Consider the following 23,086-nt stretch of genomic DNA (forward strand, 5'->3'; position numbering starts at 1 on the left):
TCCTGAGGTCAATGCCTCCCCTACATTCTTCTCAGTGAGAACTGTTTATACTCAACACACCCAGTGAATTTTAGGGTCAAGAGGTAGTATTTGGACCATCACTGCTTCCATTTTTGCTTTCTGATCATTATTCTCCTACTGCTCTGAGGATCCTGTCATGTGCTATACCGCCCTTAACCTTTCTGCATCTGTGTCCTCTATCCACCCACTCTCTCTCAATCTTGATTTAGCCTTCTCCTTCAGTTCACTGTTACCATCATGCTTGCTAATGTCAACATTACATGAATGGCACGCAACCAGTATTCTGAGTTCTTTGACCTCTCAGGTCAAAGACTTTCTCTGGGAATTCCCTGATTGTCCAGTGGTTAAGACCTGGTGCTCTCACTGCCATGGGCCCAGGTTCAATCCCTGGTCAGGGAACTAAGATCCCACAAGCTGTGGGGTATGGTCAAAAAAGAAAAAAAATTTTTTTTCTCAGCAAATCTTTCTTTTTATATCCTAGAGCTTGTGAACAGCCTCTCTTCTGAATTGAGTAATTCAAACATCCCACTACTTCCTGACGCCCACATCTTACCCTCAAGCTTGTTTTTTCAGCTACTCCTACCATCTCTGCCCACTGGTCTCAATGGACCATTAACTCAAACAATCATTGTTCTAAGAACTGGGAACAAAGTGGTGAACAAGACAGCTCAAATCTCTGTCCTGGTGGGACCATTAATAGCATACATTCTTCCCAACCCTTTTCTCTCTTATTTAACTTGAATTTCATGGCCTAGCATTCCCAAAACTCTTTTGGCAATGATACTAAAAACACGTCCCCTGTATTTTTATCCACCTCCGACATCTGGGAAAATCATAACACTGCATGAACCAAATGTCTGTCTTTTCTGTGACTTATAGTTGGTAAACTTAGTGTTAAAAAAAACAAGATTAAAGAAACTAGCCAACATACAAACAACAGATCCAGTATAGATTCCCAGTCACTAACTCTAAGTGGGTGCTAAACATTTTCTGACAGAGCTACTGTTACTTCTCTAATCAGCTGCTCTGCTCTTCTCATTTCCCTTTTCACAACTTAGGCTAAACAGATGGTCTTGCTTCCCATTTCAGAAAAAGGGGTCATAAAAGAAAAACTGTCTTCCCTTTGTCACTTTCCAAGTGTTTCAGCATTTATCATTTCCTCCTGTTACATTAAAGGAAGTGATCCTTCTCTTAGACAGGGCTAATCACTCCATCTGTACTTCTCAGGAACCTTTTAGTATTGACTCTCCACTCTAGAACCTTCAATCTTTTCCTGTTTACTAGATAACTAAGAGCACTTAAGACATTTACACATTTCCATAACCACACCACTTATCAATTTTTTCCAACCTGGCTTTCATCTTCTACTACTCTACTAAAATTGAACTCGGCAAATTCAGCAATGACTTCTGTGCTGCTAATCCAACGGACACTTTATAGTCCTTGCTTTACATGTCTCTCCAGCATTCAATGTGGCTGACTGCTTCCTTATAAACTTTAAACTGCTTTATTGAAGTAAAACATACATACAGAAAAGTGAACCTATCTAAATCATTACAACCAAGTGGTTTTTAGTGTAACAGTGCTGTGCAACTATCATAATTTGAGAACATTTCCTTGCCTGCCCCCTCCCAAGAAACCCTGTAGCCATCAGCAGTCACTCTCTATTTCACTCCTTGTGGTTGCCAAATAACATGCCACAGTTTGGATATAACAGGCTTCCCTGGTGGCTCAGTAGTAGAGAATCTGCCTGTGATGCAGAAGACGCAGGAGATGCAGGTTCAATCCCTGGGTTGGGAAGATCCCCTGGAGGAGGGTATGGCAACCCAATCTAGTATTGTTGCCTAGAGAATCCCATGGACAGAGGAGCCTGGCAGGCTACAATCCATAGGGTCGCAGAGTCAGACACAACTGAAGTGACTTAGCATGTATACACTCATGGATATACCACATTTTATTTATCTGTTCATCACATGATAGATATTGGGCTGTTTCTTTTGGCAACTGTGAATAGTGCTGCATTGAACAGTCATTTATGCGCTTTTAGTAAACATATGTTTTCATCTCTCTAAGGACACCTAAGGACTGGATGATAAACTCTACGGTTAACTTTTCAAGGCACTGTCAACACTGTTCTCCAAAGTGGATGCACCATTTTATATCTGAATTTGGAGGTCTTTCCTCTGGGACTATTAAGTTTCTTGGAGAAGAGACTTTCAGTGTTCTGGGACAGAGATTTGGTCTACTTCTGCAACAGGGAAGGAGGGTGACTTTTCTCCATTTGTAGACTTTGAGTTCATCCCCTTTTCAGCGCTACCTGTACATGCTAGGTCACTTCAGTAGTGTCCGACTCTTTGCAACCTTTTGGACTATAGCCCGCCAGGCTCCTCTGTCCATGGGGTTCTCCAGGCAAGAATACTGGAGTGGGTTGTCATGCCCTCCTCCAGGGGATCCTCCCAACCCAGGGATTGAACCTGTGTTGCTTATATCTCCTGCATTGGGGCTACCTGAAATCTTCCAAAGTCCACACCATTCCTGAGTCTTCTCTTCTCTACTGAATTTATGCAGAGAATTCATCTCTAGTCTGTTGGCTGGGACTTATATTCCATACCTGGACTGTGGCAGGAGTACTAGGTTTTTGGATTCTTGCTTCAGAAGTCTACCTCATACTATTTTTAGTTCTACCCCACATCACCACTGTTTCTTGTTCATGTTGCTTCTAATTCCCAGACTTTTCAAAGTTCTCTCTTCATTTGTAAAGCCTTCTCAGTGCTTTCTCTGCGGTAGCTTCCTCTGTCCTGTCTAATAAGTTACTAATCCTCCATTCATTTTCCATTTTCCAAAATGTATAAAAATCTCTGGTACATTGATGACTCTTCTCCCATTTCTTTTGTGGATTTATGCTTTTAAATACATTAATTTACTCTCATCTTACTGGCGTCTCAGGAAATAGCAGAGATAAATAAAAGTGTTCAATGAATCATCTTAGTTAGGAAATAAATTTACAGGAAGCTTCCATAAATTTCCAGATTTATTATTAGACATTTCTGAGTTTTTTCACTGCTCCTATAAATGAACTCTCCCCTACCCATTATATTTTTTAAATAGCTAATATCAGTATCAAGATTTACAGTAACTGAGTTCTGAATATTGTTGAACTCTCTTAATTTTTAAGACTATTTTTTCAATAGATTTTTATGGGTTTTATGGGTGAACAGTTATATTGAATATAGATAATCATAAGGTTTATTATTTTCCCATATTTGTATTACTTTTTCTTATATTATTGTATTGGCTAGAACTTCCAGGGAAATGCTAAAACTACAATTTTCATAGGCACCTTTGTACAATTCTGATCTAAAAGGAATTATTCTATTTTTTTCACTATTAAGTATTTCCCATCTAGATATTCTTTATTACATTAAGAAGTGTTTTCTCTTTTGGCTTACTGAAATCAGAAATGAAAAATTAATTCTACCAAGTAAATAACTTTTAAGTATAGACTGAAATGATAATATATATTTTTATCTTTGATATATTATTGAGATATATTCTATTTCTGGCTTCCAAAATATACAGCAACCAAGTTTTAATTCTTAGAATGTATTCTGCTTGGGTACATAGAATTATTCTTTATATTTATTCTTAAACTAGATTTATATGATTACTTTAGGGTTTAAAACATCTATATTTATAAGGAATATTTGTTTATAATCTTTCTTATGTACAGATGGCCAATAAACACATGAAAAGATGCTCAAAATCACTCATTTTTAGAGAGATGCAAATGAAAATGACAAAGAAGTATCACCTTGCACCAGTTAGAACTGCCATCATAAAAAACCTGAAACAATAAATGCTGGAGAGGGTGTGGAGAAAAGTGAACCCTCTAGCACTGTTGGTGGGAATGTAAATTGATACAGCCACTATGCAGAACAGTATACAGACTCCTTAGAAAACCAGGAATCAAACTACCATATGACCTAGCAATCCCATTACTGAGCATATACCCTGAAAAAGCCATAACTGAAACAGACCCAAGTACTACAATGCTCAGAGCAGCACTATTTACAATAGCTAGGACATAGGGAAGTAACCTAGATGTCCATCGACAGATGAATGGATAAAGCAGATGTGGTACATATATACAATGGAATATTACTCAACTGTAAAGAAGGATGAATTTGAGTCAGTTCTAGTGAGATGGATGAACCTAGAGTCTGTAAGTGAAGTAAGTCAGAAAGAGAAAAACGAATATCATATTGCAATGCTTATATGTGGAATATAGAAGAAATGCAAAAAGGCAAAATGGCTGCAAGAGGAGGCCTTACAAATAGCTGAGAAAGAAGAGAAGGGAAAGGGGAAGAAGAAAAGGAAAGATAAACCCATCTGAATGCAGAGTTCCAAAGAATAGCAAGAACAGATAAGAAATCCTTCCTCAGTGATCAGTGCAAAGAAATAGAGAAAAACAATAGAATGGGAAAGACTAGAGATCTCTTCAAGAAAATTAGAGATACCAAGGCAACATTTCATTCAAAGGTGGGCATAAAAAAGGACAGAAACGGTATGGATTTAACAGAAGCAGAATAGATTAAGAAAAGGTGGCAAGAATACATAGAAAAACTAATCAAAAGAGATCTTAATGACCCAGATAACCACAGTGGTTTTTTCCCAGATCACTCACCTAGAGCCAGATATTGTGAAATGCAAAGTCAGGTGGGCCTTAGGAAAGCATCACTATGAACAAAGCTAATGGAGGTGACGGAATTCTAGCTGAGTCATTTCAAATTCTAAAAGATGATGCTGTGAAAGTGCTGCACTCAATAGGCCTGCAAACTTGGAAAACTCAACAGTGGCCACAGGACTGGAAAGGGTCAGTTCTGATTCCAATCCCAAAGAAAGGCAATGCCAAAGAATGTTCAAACTACTGCACAATTGCACTCATCTCACATGCCAGTAAAGTAATGCTCAAAATTCTCCAAGCCAGGCTTCAACAGTACGTGAACCATGAACTTTCAGATGTTCAAGTTGGATTTAGAATAGGCAGAGGAACTGAGACCAAATTGCTGGCATCCATTGGATCATAGAAAAAGCAAGAGAGTTCTAGAAAAACATCTACTTCTGCTTCATTGATTATTTTAAAGCCTTTGTGTGGATCACAACAAACTGTGGAAAATTCTTAAAGATATGGGAATACCAGACTACTTTACCTGCCTCCTGAGAAACCTGCATGCACATCAAGAAGCAAGTTAGAACCAGACATGGAAGAACAGACTGGTTCAGAATTGGGAAAGGAGTACGTCAAGGCTGTATATTGTCACCCTGCCTATTTAACGTATATGCAGAGTACATCATGTGAAATGCCAGGCTGGATGAAGCACAAGCTGGAAAGAAGATTGCCAGGAGATATATCAATAACCTCAGATATGCAGATGACAGCACCCTTATGGCAGAAAGTGAAGAGGAACTAAAGAGCCTCTTGATGAAGGTGAAACAGGAGAGTGAAAAAGTTGGCTTAAAACTCAACATTCAGAGAACTAACATCAAGGCATCCAGTCCCATCACTTCATGGCCAATAGGTGGGGAAACAACGGAAACAGTGACAGACTTTATTTTCTTGGGCTCCAAAATCACTGCAGATGGTGACTGCAGCCACGAAATTAAAAGACGCTTGCTCCTTGGAAGGAAAGTTATAAGCAACCTAGACAGCTTTTTAAAAAGCAGAGACATTACTTTGCCGACAAAGGTCCATATAGTCAAAGCTACAGTTTTTTCCCAGTAGTCATGTGTGGATGTGAGAGTTGGACCATAAAGAAGGCTGAATGCTGAAGAATTGATGCCTTTGAACTGTGGTGTTGGATAAGACTCTTAAGATTCCCTTGGACTGCAAGGAGATCAAACCAGTCAATCCTAAAGGAAATCAGACCTGAATATTCATTGGAAGGACTGATACTGAAGCTGAAGCTCCAGTACTTTGGCCACCTGAAGCGAAGAGCCGACTCATTAGAAAAGATTGTTATGTTGGGAAAGATTGAAAGCAGGAGGAGAAGGGGACAACAGAGGGTGCAATGGTTGGATGGCATTACGGACTCGATGGACATGAGTTTGAGCAAGCTCTGGGACTTGGTGAAGGACAGGGAAGCCAGGCGTGTTACATTCCCTGGGGTCGCAAAGAGTCAGACACAACTGAGCAGCTGAACAACAACAACCTATCTGCAGGGAGGGAATGGAGACACAGCGATAGAGAATGGACTTGTGGACAAAGTGGGGGAAGAAAAGACTGGGATGGATGGGGAAAGTAGCACTGATATATATATACACTACATTTGTAAAGCAGACAGCTGGTGAGAAGTTGCTATATAACACAGAGAACCCAAACAGGTGGCTCTGTGATGATCTAAAGGAGTGAGATGGGGGAGGGGAGGGGCACTCAAGAGGGAAGGGATATGTTTTATGGATGATTTTTGTTATTGTACAGCAAAAGTCATCACAACATTGTAAAGCAATTTTCCTCCAATTAGAAAAGAAAAATTAAAAAATTTCCTTCTGATGATTCTTTGAGGTTTCCCTGGCGGCTCAGATGGTAAAGAATCTGTCTGCAATGCAGGAGACATGGGTTCAATCCCTGGGTCAGGAAGATCCCCTGGAGAAGAAATTGGCAATCCACCCAGTATTCTTGCCTGGAAAATCTCATGGACAGATGAGACTGGTAGGCTACAGTCCATGGGGTCGCAAAGAGTCAGACATGACTGAGTGAGTTACACTCTGATTCTTTATATCCTTATATATTATTCTCACCCCAGTGGGAGAAAAGGAATAGTACCAAGAAAGAATGAATTCATAAAGAAGGTAGAAGGATAACTAATTACCACACTAGGCTAGGAGTCCTAGAATAGGTTTTTCTTCTCAGGAATCCTAAAAGAGTTCTTCTCAAAAGTTTTCTACTTTTTAACTGCTAAAGCAAACCTAGGCTGGCATTCAGGTTTCTGAAAAAAAGAAGATACAAAGTATTTTATAAGTGCTTCCCTGGTAGCTCAGAGGGTAAAGTGTCTGCCTGCAATGTAGGAGACCTGGGTTTGATCCCTGCGTCAGGAAGATCCCCTGGAGAAGGAAATAGCAACCCACTCCAGTACTCTTGCCTGGAAAATCCCATGGACAGAGAAGCCTGGTAGATAGACTACAGTCCATGGGATCGCAAAGAGTCAGACACGACTGAGCAATTGCTTGCCTTGCCTTATTGTAATTACTTGTTAAACATCAGTACAAAGGGTGATTAACTGAACTATATATTTAAAATGGTTATGTTGGTAAATTTAAGCTTTATATTGGATGAGATGGCTGGATGGCATCACTGACTCGATGGACGTCAGTCTGAGTGAACTTCAGGAGTTGGTGATGGACAGGGAGGCCTGGCGTGCTGCGATTCATGGGGTCGCAAAGAGTTGGACATGACTGAGCGACTGAACTGAACTGAATTGCTTTTCCACTATTTAAAGTAAGGCTCCTTTGGAATGGACATGTACATTCTGCTATATTTAAAAGTGGGTAATCTACTGTATAGCACAGGGAACTCTGCTCAGTGTTATGTGATAGCCTAGATGGGAGGGGAGTTTGGAGGAGAATACATACATGTATATGTATGGCTGAGTCACTTTGCTGTTCACCTGAAACTATCACAACATTGTTAATCAGCTATACTCCAATATAAAATAAAAAGTTTTAAATTAAAGAAAAGAAAAACAGGTAGTCCTGAACCTGCCTGTGAGACTGCAGATCTTTTAGGAGAACTACTCATATAGAGGCAGAGACAGATAGGTGCAGACACAGGATTGAGGGTAATACTCAGAATCTCACCTTCTATCTCTTGTTCTCCATTCAGCAGAGGTGCTATCATGAAAGGATTCTGCTAACCCTAATTTAATATATTTTTTCTTGAAGTGCATATAAGTCATAGAGTGAATATTATGCGAAGTCAGTGCAACTTGAAGGGAGGCTAAAGAATTTACCAGAACATCAATGAGTATATGGGAGACCCTCTAATCAAGAACAATTTTAATATAACATATTAAAAGGCAAACATAACAAAGTAAAATTTCTTAGTTATGTTATATATGCCTTTCTATAACATTTACCTTTTCATCTGAGACTCAGTTTCCTACATAGGAAGAAGGAACTAAAATGCTCACAATAATTTTGAAGAACACAAAGTTGGATAGCTCATATAACATGGTTTTAAGACTTACTGTAAAGCTACATTAATCAAGACAATGTGGTATTAGTGGAGAATGGATATGCAGATCAACAGAAAAACATGAATCCAGAAATATATCAAGACAAAATATGATCAACTGAGGTTTTTACAAATGCAAAGTTAATTGAGTAGAAAGGATAATCTTTTCAACAAATAGTGTTGCAACAACTAGACATATGTGAGCAAAAAAAAAAGAACTTTAGCACAAATCTCACATCTTAGCATAAAAATTAACCTTATATTAACCAAGAAAGATCACATTCTGGGCCATAAAACACATGTTAACAAACTGAAAAACTAGAAATCATATAAATCATATGCTGTCTGCCCTCAGAACATAATGGAAGTAAATTAGAAATCAGTAACAGAAAGATAACTGGAAAATCCCAGAATACACAGAGTAATAAACTCCACACTTCTAAATAAAAGATGGGTCAAAGAAGAAATCTTAAGATAAAATTAAATACATTTTGAATTAAATAAAAATGAAAACATAACATACTAAACTTTGTGGGATGCAGTGAAAGCAGTGCTTAGAGGGAAATTTATAGCATTGAATGCATACATTAGAAAAAAGAAATCTAAAATCAGTCACCTAAGTATCTAATTTAGGAAACTAGAAACAGAAGAGCAAATTAATTCTAAAGTAAGCAGAAAAGAAGAAATAATATGAAGTAGAGCAGAAATCAGTGTAACTGAAAACAGAAAACAATAGAGAAAAATCAATGAAACAAAAAGCTAGTTCTTTTAAAAGATCACTAAAATCAGTAAGTCTTTAGACAAATAATTAAGGGGAAAAAACCCCAAAACAGATGGCAGAAATAACTCACACCAAAAATGAAAGACAGTATATCTCTATAGATCCTATGGACTTTAAAAGGATAGTCAAAGAATATTATGAACAACTACACTCACAAGTGTAATAACCTAGATGAAATGGAGCAATTCTTTAAGATACAATCTGCCAAATCTCACATAAGAAGAAATAGACAACTTGAATAGGCTTTTAACTATTAAATAAACTGAACTGATAATTAGTAAGATCTTTCAAAACAGAAAGCACAAGGCCCAGATGGGTTCACTGGTGAATTCTAGCAAACACTTCAGGAAGAAATTATACCAACTCTCTACAACCTTTTTCAGAGGACAGAAGCAGAGGGAATTCTTAACACATTCTATGAGGCAGCACTACTCTAACATCAAAACCAAAGACATTACAAGCAAAAAAAATGTAGACCAACCTCTTTTATGAACATAGATGCAAAAATCTTCAATCAAATGGGATTTATCTCAGATATGCAAGGCTGATTCAACATTAAAAAAAATCTATAAATGTGGCCCATCACATCAACAGGTTAAAAAATTATCATATCAATAGATCTTGGAAAAGTATTTGACAAATTCCACATATATTTATGATTAAAAAAACTCCCAGTAAAATAGGAATAGAGGGAACTTCCTCAACTTGATATGAATATCTACAAAAAACCTACAGCTGGCATCATACTTAATGTTGATAAACTTGAGTTTTCCCACTAAGTTCAGATACAAGGCAAGAATATCCTCTCACCACTCCTTTTCAACATCATATTGGAAATGCTAACAAATGCATTATGACAAGGAAAGTAAATATAAGGTATACAGCCTGGAAAAGAAGAAATAAAATTGTCCTTGTACACAGAAGATATGATTTTCTATGTAGAAAATCCAAAAGAATCAACAAAATCCTCCTAAAACTAAGCAATTATAGCCAACGTTGCAGCATACAAGGCTGACAAAAGTCAACTGCTTTCCAGTACAGTAGAAACCAACAGATAGATTTTGAAATAAAAATACCATTTACACTGCTGTTGCTGCTGCTGCTATTGCTTCAGTCATGTCCGACTCTGTGCGACCCCAAAGACAGCAGCCCACCAGGCTCCCCCGTCCCTGGGATTCTCCAAGGGAGAACACTGGAGGCAAGAACACTGGAGTGGGTTGCCATTTCCTTCTCCAATGCATGAAAAGGAAAAGTGAAAGTGAAGTCGCTCAGTCGTGTCTGACTCTTCGCGACCCCGTGGACTGCAGCCTACTAGGCTCCTCTGTCCATGGGATTTTCCAGGCAAGAGTACTGGAGTGGGGTGCCGTTGCCTTCTCCAACTATTTACACTAGCACAATGCAAAATGAAATGCTTAGGTATAAATCTCAGGTAGAAGATAAATATGAGGAAAACTACAAAACTGATGAACAAAGTAAAAAAAAAGAATTAAATAAATGAAGAGGTATTCTGTTTTCATGGATAAGAACACAGTATCGTTAAGTTGTTAATTCACAACTTGAACTACAGATTCAACATAATCCCAATCAAAATCCCAACCTGATATGATAAACCCATAGCAAACATTATCATCTATGATGAAAAATTGAAAACATTTCCCCTAAAGTCAGGAACAAGACAAGGGTGCCCACCCTCACCGCTACTATTCAACATAGTTTTGGAAGTTCTAGCCACAGCAATCAGAGAAGAAAAAGAAATAAAAGGAAACCAGATTGGAAAAGAAGAAGTAAAACTCTCACTTTTTGCAGATGACATGATCCTTTACACAGAAAACCCTAAAGACACCACCAGAAAATTACTAGAGCTAATCAATGAATATAGTAAAGTTGCAGGATATAAAATTAATACACAGAAATCCCTTGCATTCCTATACACTAATAATGAGAAAACAGAAAAAGAAGTTAAGGAAACAATTCTATTCACCATTGTGATGAAAAGAGTAAAATCCTTAGGAAGAAATCTACCTAAAGAAACAAAAGACCTACATATAGAAAACTATAAAACACTGATGAAAGAAATCAAAGAGGACACAAATAGATGGAGAAATATACCATGTTCATGGATCAGAACAATCAATATAGTGAACATGAGTATGCTACCCAAAGCAATCTATAGATTCAATGCAATCCCTATCAAGCTACCAATGGTATTTTTCACAGAACTAGAAAAAATAATTTCACAATTTGTATGGAAATACAAAAAACCTTAAATAGCCAAAGCAATCTTGAAAAAGAACAGAACTGGAGGAATCAACCTGCCTGACTTCAGATTATACTACAACACTTACAGTCATCGAGATAGTACGGTATTGGCACAAAGACAGAAATATAGGTCAATGGAACAAAATAGAAAGCCCAGGGATAAATCCACGCATCTACAGACACCTTATCTTTGACAAAGGAGGCAAGAATATACAATGGACGAAAGACAATCTCTTTAACAAGTGGTGCTGGGGAAACTAGCCAACCACCTGTAAAAAAATGAAACTAGAACACTTTCTAACACCATACACAAAAATAAACTCAAAATGGATTTAAGATATAAATATAAGACCAGAAACTACAAAACTCTTAGAGGAAAACAGAGGCAAAACACTCTCTGACATAAATCACAGCAGGATCCTCTATGACCCACCTCCCAGAGTAATGGATATAAAAGCAAAAATAAACAAATAGGACCTAATTAAACTTAAAAGCTTTTGCACAATGAAGGAAACTATACACAAGGTGAAAAGACAGCCTTCAGAATGGGAGAAAATAATAGTAAATGAAGCAACTGACAAACAACAAATCTCAAAAATATACAAGCAGCTCATGTAGCTAAATATCAGGAAAATAAATGACCCAATCAAAAAATGGGCCAAAGAACTCAGCAGATATTTCTCCAGAGAAGACATACAGATGGCTAACAAACAAATGAAAAGATGCTCAACATCACTCATTATAAGAGAAATGCAAATCAAAACCACAATGAGGTGCCATCTATGGTGGTCAGAATGGGCTGCTGTCTAAAAGTCTACAAACAATAAATGCTGGAGAGGGTGTGGGGAAAAGGGAACCTTCTTACACTGTTGGTAGGAATGCAAACTAGTACAGCCACTATGGAGAACAGTATGGAGATTTCTTACAAAACTGGAAATATAACTGCCATACGACCCAGCAATCCCACTGCTGGGCATACACACCAAGGAGACCAGAATTGAAAGAGACACATGTACCCCACTGTTCATCGCAGCACTGTTTACAACAGCTAGGACATGGAAGCAACCTAGATGTCCATTGGCAGATGAATGGATAAGAAAGCTGTGGTACATACACACAATGGAATATTACTCAGCTATTAAAAAGAATGCATTTGAGTCAGTTCTAATAAGGTGGATGAAACTGGAACCTATTAAACAGAATAAAGTAAGTCAGAAAGAAAAACACCAATACAGTATATTAATGCATATATATGGAATTTAGATAGATGGCAACAATTATCCTATATGCAAGACAGCAAAAGAGATACAGATATAAAGAACAGACTTTTGGACTCTGTGGGAGAAGGCGAGGGTAGGATGATTTGAGAGAATAGCATTGAAACATGTATACTATCATATGTGAAACAGATCACCAGTCCAAGTTAGATGCATGAAACAGGGCACTCAAAGCCAGTGCACAGGGACAACCCTAAGGGATGGGATGGGGAGGGAGGTGGGAGGGGGTTCAGGATGTGGGGACACATGTACACTCATGGTGGATTCATGTCAATGTATGGCAAAAACCACTACAATACTGTGAAGTAATTAGCCTCCAATTAAAATAAATAAATAAAGCTTTTAAAAATCCCAACATGCTATTTTGTGGATATTGAGAAACTGATTCTAAAGTTAATGTGTAGCGGCAAAAGATCCAGAACAGAAAACACAGAAATGAAGAAGGACAAAGCTGAAGACTGATTCTATCTGTTCTCAAGACTTACTATAAAGCTACTGTAATGAAGAGAGTGTGGTATTGGCAAAAAGAAATAGACAAGTAGATCAGTGAAACAGAATACAGAGCCCATATAAATACAACCAATTGATCTCTGACGAAAGAATCAAGGCAATGAAATGGAGCAATGATAACCTTTTCAATACATGCTTGAAGATAGCCTGGAACAACTAGATATGCGGAAAAATGAATCTGGATACAGGCTTTATACCTTTCACAACAATTAACTCAAAATGCAAAGTGCAAAACTATAAAGCTCCTAGAAGATAAATAGGAGGAAACCTGGATGACCTTGAGTATAATGATTACTCCTTAAACACAACACCAAATGCACTATCCATGAAAGAAATAATTGATAAGGTGGATTTCATTAAAAAACTTCAGCTCTGCAAAAGACAATGTCAAGAGAACTGGAAGATACCTCACAAACTGGGAGAGAATATTTGCAAAACCCATATCTGATAAGAGATTATCAAAAATATACAAAGAACCCTGACAACTCAACAATATGAAAGCAAATGACCTGATTAAAAAAATGGACGAAAGATCTTAACAGACAGACACATTTCTAAAGAAGACATACAGATGGCAAATAAGCATATGAAAAGATGCCCACATCTTCGTCATCAAGAAAATGCAAATTAAAACAATGAGATACCACTGCACACCTGTGTGTGTGTGTGTGTGTTAATTGCTCAGTTGTGTCTAACTCTTTGCGACCCCATGGTCTGTCCATGGGATTCTCCAGGCAAGAATACTGGAGTGGGTTGCCACTTCCTACTCCACCACACCTATGAAAATGGCCTAAATCTGTAACACTAACAAAACTAATTGCTAGTGAGGATGTATAGCAGCACAAACTCTCATTTATTGCTAGGGGAAATGCAAAATGGCAAAGCCACTTTAGAACACAAACTGGCAGTTTCTTAGAAGACTAAACATATTCTTAACCTATGGTCCAGTAATCACACTCCTTGACATTTACCCAAAAGCTTAAAACTTATGTCCACACAAAAACTTGCATATAGATGTTTATAGCAGCTTTACTCATAACAGACAAAACTCGGAAGCAACCAAGAGGTTCATTAGAATGTAAATGGACAAATAACGATGTGAATAAATGTGGTACAACCAGACAATGGAATATTATTAAGCACTAAAAACAAATGAACTATCGAGTCATAAAAAAAATGGAGGGACTTTACATATATATATATATCTCTCACTAGGACAAAGTAGCCAATCTGGAAAGGCTACATACTGAGTGATTCCATCTGTATGACATTCTGGAAAAGACACAACTACAGAGACAGTAAAAAGTTGCTGGCTGCCAGGAGTTGGGGGAGAGGGATGAACAGGCAGAGCACAGAGGGGTTTTATGGCACTGAGAATGCTCTGTATCGTACTATAACGATGGATACATGCCATTATAAATTTGCCTTAATTCAGAATGTAAACCACAAAGAGTGTACATAATGTAAACTATGGACTTTGGCTGCTAATGATGTGTCAATGTAACAAACGTACCTCTCAAGTGGGGCCTGTTGATGTGTACTGTGTTGATAATGGGGGAAGTTATGCAGTGTAGGGGCAGGGAGTGTGTGAGAAATTTCTTTATCTTCCTCTTAATTTTGCTGTGAACCCCAAACTGCTCTCTGGTATTTATAACATGCTGCTGCTAAGTTGCTTCAGCCTGGATACCAGGCTTTGCCATCCATGGGATTTTCCAGCCAAGAGTACTGGAATGGGTTGCCATTGCCTTCTCTGGGTATTTATAACATATGTATAAATTAAATGTATAATAACAATAGCACAAAAGCTGGGAGGGAGAAACCGAGAGTATACTGCTGTATGGGTCTTCTATGTTGTTGTTTAGTTGCTAAGTTGTGTCTGACTCTTTTGTGACTCCATGGACTCCAGCCTACCAGACTCCTCTGTCCATGGGATTTCCCAGGCAAGAATACTGGAGTGGGTTGTAATTTCCTTCTCCAGGTTATCATTCTCACTCAGGGATCGAACTCATGTCTTGCTTCCTGGCAGGTGGACTGTTTACCACTCAGCCACCAGGGAAGCCAGTGGGTCTTATACTATAAATTAAATGCACTAATATTACTTAAAGGTGGACTGTCTTAGTTATTTGAAACTACTGTGAATGGTACTGTTGCATTAATTTCAGCTTCCAGTTGTTCACTGTTAGTATACAAAAGTACTATTGAATTCTGAGTTGTTGGTCTTTTATCCTGTATCCCTTAATAAACTACTTTAGTTCCAGGAACTTTCCTGTAGAGTACATGGGATTTTCAATGTAGACCATTATTTCATCTTTGAATAGGGACAGTTTTATTTATCTTTTTCTAATTCTTCATATGAAGTACAAGCATTACTTATTTTTTTTTATTTTTTATTTTTTATTTTTTTTAATTTTAAAATCTTTAATTCTTACATGTGTTCCCAAACATGAACCCCCCTCCCACCTCCCTCCCCATAACATCTCTGTGGGTCATCCCCATGCACATAGAGCAGGTCTGCAGGTGGTGAATTCTGTTTCCTTCATCTGAGAGTGTCTTCATTTCTTTTCCCCTCAAGGATATATTTTCACTGGAGCTACAATTCTGAGTTGATCTTTCTTTTCCCTCAGCCCTTTAAAACCTTCTATTATTCTTGGTTTCTGATGAGAAATATACAGATTTGAATTATTGTTCCCATATATAATATATACCATTTTTTTTCCTGGCAATTGCCACTATTGGACTTCTTTCTAGTTTTCACAAGTCTAATTATGATGTGTCTAGGAGAGACGTCTTTGAATTGATCTTGCTTGGGTTTGCTGTTTCTTGAGTTTTCTAGTGTCCTTTACTGAATATGAAATAGTTTATTCTAATTTCTTTTTCTCTTTCTGGTATTTTCACACCAGTCCATGAGGTTCTTTTTATACATCTTTTCCAGTGTTTTTTATTCTCTCTGTTGTCCACACTAGATAATCTCTAGTGATTTATCTACAGGTTAATAACCCTTTCCTCTATCATTTCTATTCTGCCATTAAGCTCATCAGTGGATTTTAAATTTCAGTTACTCTTTCAGTCTGAAAGTACTCATTTAGCTCTCTTTATGTTTTCTATTTTTATGCTGAGATGGTCTGTCTTTCCATTTGTTTGAAGTGTGTTTGCCCTTACTTCATGAAGCATGGTTATGATAGCTGCTTTAACATTGTCTGATAAATGTGACAACTGTGTCACTCAAGGTTTGGCATTTGTTGTCTTTTCTCTTGTAAGTTGAGATTTCCAAAGTTCTTCATATGCTGAGTAATTTTAGACTGTGTCCTGAACATTTTTAAAATTTATGTCATCTGGCTCCTATCTGTGCTCAATCTCTCAGTTATGCCCAACTCTTTGCAACCCCATGGGCTGTAGCCCACCAGACTTCTCTGTCCATGGACTTTTTCAGGCAAGAATATTGGAGTGGGTTGCCATTTCCTGCTCCAGAGGATCTTCCTGACCCAGGGATCAAACCCTTGTCTCTCGGGTCTCCTGCAGTGGCAAGTGGATCCTTTACCACTTTGCCACCTGGCAAGTTGCTTTTGTTTAAATTCAAAGAGATTGTTGATTTTGTTTTGTTATGTTCTAACATAACAGGCATTCAACCAGGATTGGTTCAGGACACAGTGCCAAATTGTCTTCGTGTTTTTTTCTTTTTTTTTTTTTAACAATACCAGTTAAAATTTCAAAGTGTTTGCAGTGCTATCGGGAGAAGGCAATGGCACCCCACTCCAGTACTCTTGCCTGGAAAACCCCATGGATGGAGGAGCCTGGTAGGCTGCAGTCCATGGGGTCGCGAAGAGTCGGACACAACTGAGCGACTTCACTTTGACTTTTCACTTTCATTCATTGGAGAAGGAAATGGCAACCCACTCCAGTGTTCTTGCCTGGAGAATCCCAGGGATGGGGGAGCCTGGTGGGCTGCCGTCTATGGGGTCGCACAGAGTCGGACATGACTGAAGTGACTTAGCAGCAGCAGCAGCAGCAGCAGCAGTGCTACCTGGATCAGTCTCATATATGTCCTACCTAGCAAGCAGTGTGGGACCTGGGCAGTGGTCAATGCTCTAGTTCAAAGCCTGTGATCGCTACCTAGACAAGTGGTCAAAAATGTTTTTCTGTAAAAAATCAAATAGTAAATACTGTAGGCTTTGCTAGCCAAGAAGCAAAATTCATGAGAAGACTTTCTTCTCTAACAAGGGAGCAAACAAATTCCACAGTTTTTTATTGACAAAATTAAAAATGGAGTAATAATTGAGTATACTTTTTTCTTTTTCATTCAGGTCCACTAATGAAAAGAATTCTTAATCTACAGTGAGATTTAAAAATATATTTTATATGTGAAAATGCAGATAGGTACTATAAAATAGTGATATTAATGTACAAGAATATGATTTTAATTGATAATACATAGAATTTGATTTGGTTCTTCTATTAATATTTGCCTTTTAACATGTCATTATATTAAAGACTAATCACTCCAACTGATAGTTAGGTAGAACTGCACAGTTAAACAAATTTTGCAACATAGAAATATCCTTTCTTTGCATTTGCATCCAAGTCAGAAAAACATTCCTGGAACTGTACGTTGAGCTCAGAAATCACATTCATTATAAATTTGTATGAAAATGAAGTTCTCACATTTTTTTAACTTTTGACAGCATGAGAAGTATTAAAAAAAACCCAGTATTTTTTTGTGATTCAAACGAAGTTAGCTGTCACTAAAATGACTATCATAGGACCAGTTTATATATAAGCATTTGTTTTGCCTTATCATTTTAGGTTGAATTCATTAAGAAACATTGTCAAATATGCAAAATAAGCTAATTTTCAAGGTGAATCAAGTGTTCAATAATAGAGGTCAAAGGGGATTTTTCTTATTCAGAAAAATTTCAATCTCAGTCCCCACCCCTGTAAATCACAAAACAAACAAACAAACAAACAAAAAATCACAAAGTCCTTACCACTTCTAAGCCACTGAACTATTGTGCGGCAAGTCAGAATATTCATTCTTTATATCAAAAACTCATGGAACTGATGGTGGTTAAGGCCATGAGAAAAAAAAAATTTGGCTATTGACACTACTGATTCAATAACACATAATAAATTAAAATATTTTCCTCAAAATAGCTGCTGACAAATAAAAGGATAAATAATCACATTTTAAATACCTTATTTTTTCACAAGCTTTGTAAATAGGGTTAATTAAATCTTTTTCAGCTCCACACCTAATTTGGCACCATCAGCTGTAATACATCTTAGCAGATTCCACTTCAGGATGTACTGATGTAGCGTTTTCTTGAAAATATTCTTGCCTGTAATTGTTTCCCATAGACTGTTCTTGTTCATGGAAGGTAATTCTTCAGTCACTGATACAGATTTGGGACTGATTAAAACTGAACCATGTCCATAACATCAGTCAACTCACTGAGTCAATAGAACAGTCTTTTGGACTCTGTGGGAGAGGGAGAGGGTGGGATGATTTGGGAGAATGGCATTGAAACATGTATAATATCATGTAAGAAACGAATCGCCAGTCTAGGTTTGAGGCAGGGTGCAGGATGATTGGGGCTGGTGCACTGGGATGACCCGGAGGGATGGTGTTGGGGGGAAGGTGGCAGGGGGGTTCGGGATTGGGAACACATGTACACCCATGGCGGATTCATGTTGATGTGTGGCAAAACCAATACAATATTGTAAAGTAAAACAAACAAACAAAAAAACCACCTGAAGTCATTTGCCTTGTTGAGTGTTGATACTCCTCCCAGTGTTAGCTCTTTAAGCAGTTTTAGACACTAGAGATATCTAGAGTGCTCTCTCTCTTTTCTTTTTTTTTTAATTTTACTTTATTTTACTTTACAATACTGTATTGGTTTTGCCATACATTGACATGAATCCACCACGGGTGTACATGCGATCCCAAACATGAGTGCTCTCTTTTTGTAGCTCTCTCCTATCCACTCCTCTGCCCTGTAAACACTAGGCACCTTGGCATCATCAGGCTTCCAATGCTGCCTTTTCAAGTCAGTGAACTTGTTAGGCTCCATGGAGGTTCCTGAGTCGTGGTCTAGAAATGTAATTCTCCTCTTTTCATGGATAACTGTCCTTGATATTTGAAAACAACTGTTGTTTCATGTCTTTTATCTGCTTGTTTACTCATTCAGGTGGGAAAATGAATTCAATTCCTGTTACTCCATCTTGGCTGGAAAAGGAAGCACCTTGATCTAGACTTGAATTTCAAAAGCAAGCTTGAAGAATATACTCTAAGTCACATTATATACAAGAGTAAACTCTAAATGGATTAAAGATGTAAATGTAAGACCTGAAATCATAAACTCCTAGAAGAAAACATAGGCAGTACATTTTTTGACATCACTCTTGGGAAAACAAATTTTTTTGATATGTCTCCTCAGGCAAGGGAAATAAAAAAGTTAAACATTTTTGATAGATTAATACAAATCAATGAATATGAATTGCTTATATATTAATTAAAAATTAAATCACTTACAACATTAAAAACGCAAATATAAGTAAATGGGACTACATCAGACTAAGAAGCTTTTGCACAATGAAGGAAACCATCAACAGAAGGAAAAGGCAGCATACAAACCGGGAGAAGATATCTGCAAACATATCCAATAAGAAGTTAACATCAAAATACACAAAGAACTAACTCATGTAACCCAACATTAAAAAAAAACAACAACCCAATTAAAAAATGGGCAGAGGATCTGAATAGACATTTTCCCAAAGAATACCTACAGAGGGCCAACAGACACATAAAAAGATGCTCAACCTCACTGACCATCAGAGAAATGAAAATCAAAACCCCAAGGAGAAAACATCTCATACCTGTCAGAATGACTATTAACGAAAGTACAACAAACAGTAAGTGCTGGCAAGGATGTGTAGAATGCACTGTTGGTAGGATTGTAAATTGGTGCAGCCACTATGGAAAACAGTATGAAATATGTTTTCATATTTTAGTATGGTAAACATATGAAGGCTCTTCGTATGATACAGCAATTTCACTCTTGGAATTGAGTGTTTACTCAAAGAAAACAAAAACAGTAATTTGAAAAGATATATATATATATATGTGTGTGTGTGTGTATCCTAGTGTTCACTGCAGCATTCTTTAGAACAGTCAAGATCTGGAAGCAGTCTAATTCTCCACTGATAAGATAAGTGGATAAAGAAGATATAGTGTGTGCATGTATACATACACACACACATATATATATATACACACACAGACACTTATACACAAGCTATTAAAAACTTGCCTCTAACAACAACATGGATGATTCTAGAGGGCATCATGCTAAGTGAAATGTCAGACAGACAAATACTGTATGATCTCACTTATATGTGGAATCTAAAAAACAATACAAACAAAACAAAATGAAAACAGAATCATAGATACAGAGAACAAATGGGTGGGTATCTGAGGGGAGAGGGGTGGATGGATAAAACAGGAAAGGGATTAAGAGGTACAAACCTCCAGGTGTAAAATAAATAAGCCACAGGGATGTAACATACAGGAAAAGGAATATGGGCAATAATATTGCAATAATGTTGTATGGGGACAAATAGTTATTAGACTTACCAAGGTGGTCATTTCATATACATATGCAAATGCCAAATCACTATATACTACACCTGAAACCAACATGATATTATATATCATCTATATTATAATTAAAAAACAATATGCTTTAAGAGAGTACCTTGCTTTCTTGTGGTATTTATGCATTGCTACTGGAGCTATTTAACTGTGCCTGCAAACAATTATCTTGCTTAGGGTTTAGTAACAGTTTTGGAAATATACTTGGGATTTGCATTCTAGAGGTGCCAGAACATAACACATTTATTTCCCAAAACACCCAGAATAAAGTTACAAGAAAAAAGTTGCATGTATTCATGTATGGCAATCCACACTTCCAGTTTCTCAGGGACCAAATAGACAAGTGAGATGTTCACAGGGTGAAATAAATCTCAGAGGTAAACAATCATGCTTTTTAAAAATGTATATCAATGTGATCCAAGTCAACATCAAGAATTAACTAACAAAAAGGGTAACAGATATATTAGTTGTACAAGTCACACTAGCCAGATTGGAAATACCAATGATTCTATTTCATTCTTATATGTCAGATAAGTAAGCATAAGTCTTAAAACAAATTCTACCTTCAGGTTTGACTTATATTGTCTTCTTAAAAGAGGTCCCCATAGCACACATGCAAATTGAAGGTAAAAGAAGCAAACAGGGGATAACTATCTAACCCACCAGAGGGTAGTATATACTGTGGCTCAGGTGTGGTACAAAGTGATTTGGCATTTGCATATACTGTGAAATGATCACTATGCTAAGTCTAATAACCATTTGTCCCCATACAATGTTATCGCAAACACCCTCTTCCAACCACATAAGAGACAACTCTACACATGGACTTCACCAGATGGTCAATACCGAAATCAGGCTGATTATACTCTTTGAAGCCAAAAATGGAGAAGCTCTACACAGTCAGCGAAAACAAGACTTGGAGCTGACTGTGGCTCAGATCTTCAGTTCCTTATTGCAAAATTCAGGCTCAAATTGAAGAAAGTAGGGAAAACCACCAGGCCATTCAGGTATGACCTAAATCAAATCCCTTACGATTATACAGTGGTGGGGATGAATAGATTCAAGGGACTAGATCTGGTAGACAGAGTGCCTGAAGAACAATGGATGGAGGTTTGTAACACTGTACAAGAGATGACTAAAACCATCCCCAAGAAAAAGAAATGCAAGAAGGCAAAATGGTTGTCTGAGGAGGCCTAACAAATTGCTGAGAAAAGATGAAAAACGAAAGGCAGAGGAGAAAGGGAAAGATATACCCAACTGAATGTAGAGATCCAGAGAACAGTAAGGAGAGATAAGAAAGCGGTCTTAAGTGAACAATGCAAAGAAATAGAGGAAAACAATAGAATGGGAAAGACTAGAGCTCTTGTCAAGAAAATTAGAGATACCAAAGGAGTATTTCATGCAAAGATGGGCTCAATAAAGGACAGAAATGGCAAGGACCTAACAGAAACAGAAGAACTTAAGAAGAGGTCGCAAGAATACACAGAAGAACTGTATGAAAAAGGTTTTAATGAACTGGATAACCACTATGTGTGATCACTCACCTACAGCCAGACATCCTGGAATGTGATTCGGAGAAGGCAATGGCAACCCACTCCAGTACTCTTGCCTGGAAAATCCCATGGATGGAGGAGCCTGGTAGGCTGCAGTCCATGGGGTCGCGAAGACTCGGATACGACTAAGCTTCTTCACTTTCACTTTTCCCTTTCATGCATTGGAGAAGGAAATGGCAACCCACTCCAGTGTTCTTGCCTGGAGAACCCCAGGGGCGGGGGAGCCTGGTGGGCTGCTGTCTATGGGGTTGCACAGAATCGGACACGACTGAAGTGACTTAGCAGCAGCGGCAGCAGCAGTAGGAGGCATTACTACGAACAAAACTAGTGAAGGTGATGGATTTTCAGCTGAGCTATTCCTAATCCTAAAATATGATGCTCTTAAGTGATGCATTCAATATGCCATCAAGTTTGGAAAAGTCAGCAGTGGCCACAGGACTGGAAAAGATGTGTTCATTCCAATCCCAAAGAAGGGCAATGCTAAAGAATGTTCAAACTGCTACACAATTGGGCTCATTTCACATGCTAGCAAGGTCATGCTAAAATTCTTCAAGCTAGGCTTCAAACAGTGTGTGAATCAAGAACTTTCAGATGTACAAGCTAGATTCAGAAAAGGCAGAGGAACCAGAGATCAAATTGCCAACATCTGCTGGATCATAGGAAAAGCAAGGGAATTCTAAAAAGACATCTACTTCTGCTTCATTGAGTAAGCAAAAGCCTTTGACAGTGTGGATCACAACAAACTGTGGGGAATACCAGACTACCTAACTGCCTTCTGAGAAACCTGTATGTAGGTCAAGAAGCAACAGA

General features: G+C 37.8%; 1 protein-coding gene and 1 non-coding gene across 2 annotated transcripts in view; one reads left to right on the forward strand and one right to left on the reverse strand.

Moving 5' to 3' along the window:
• KIAA1328 (KIAA1328 ortholog) overlaps positions 1-23,086 on the reverse strand; it is a 443,695-nt gene that overhangs the window by 21,850 nt on the left and 398,759 nt on the right. The gene's annotated exons all lie outside the window — the stretch shown is intronic.
• On the forward strand, positions 348-420 carry TRNAE-CUC (transfer RNA glutamic acid (anticodon CUC)). The gene has a single exon. It is a non-coding gene; the product is annotated as a tRNA-Glu (tRNA).

Source organism: Budorcas taxicolor, chromosome 22 (assembly GCF_023091745.1).
Source record: "Budorcas taxicolor isolate Tak-1 chromosome 22, Takin1.1, whole genome shotgun sequence".
Taxonomy (NCBI): domain Eukaryota; kingdom Metazoa; phylum Chordata; class Mammalia; order Artiodactyla; family Bovidae; genus Budorcas; species Budorcas taxicolor.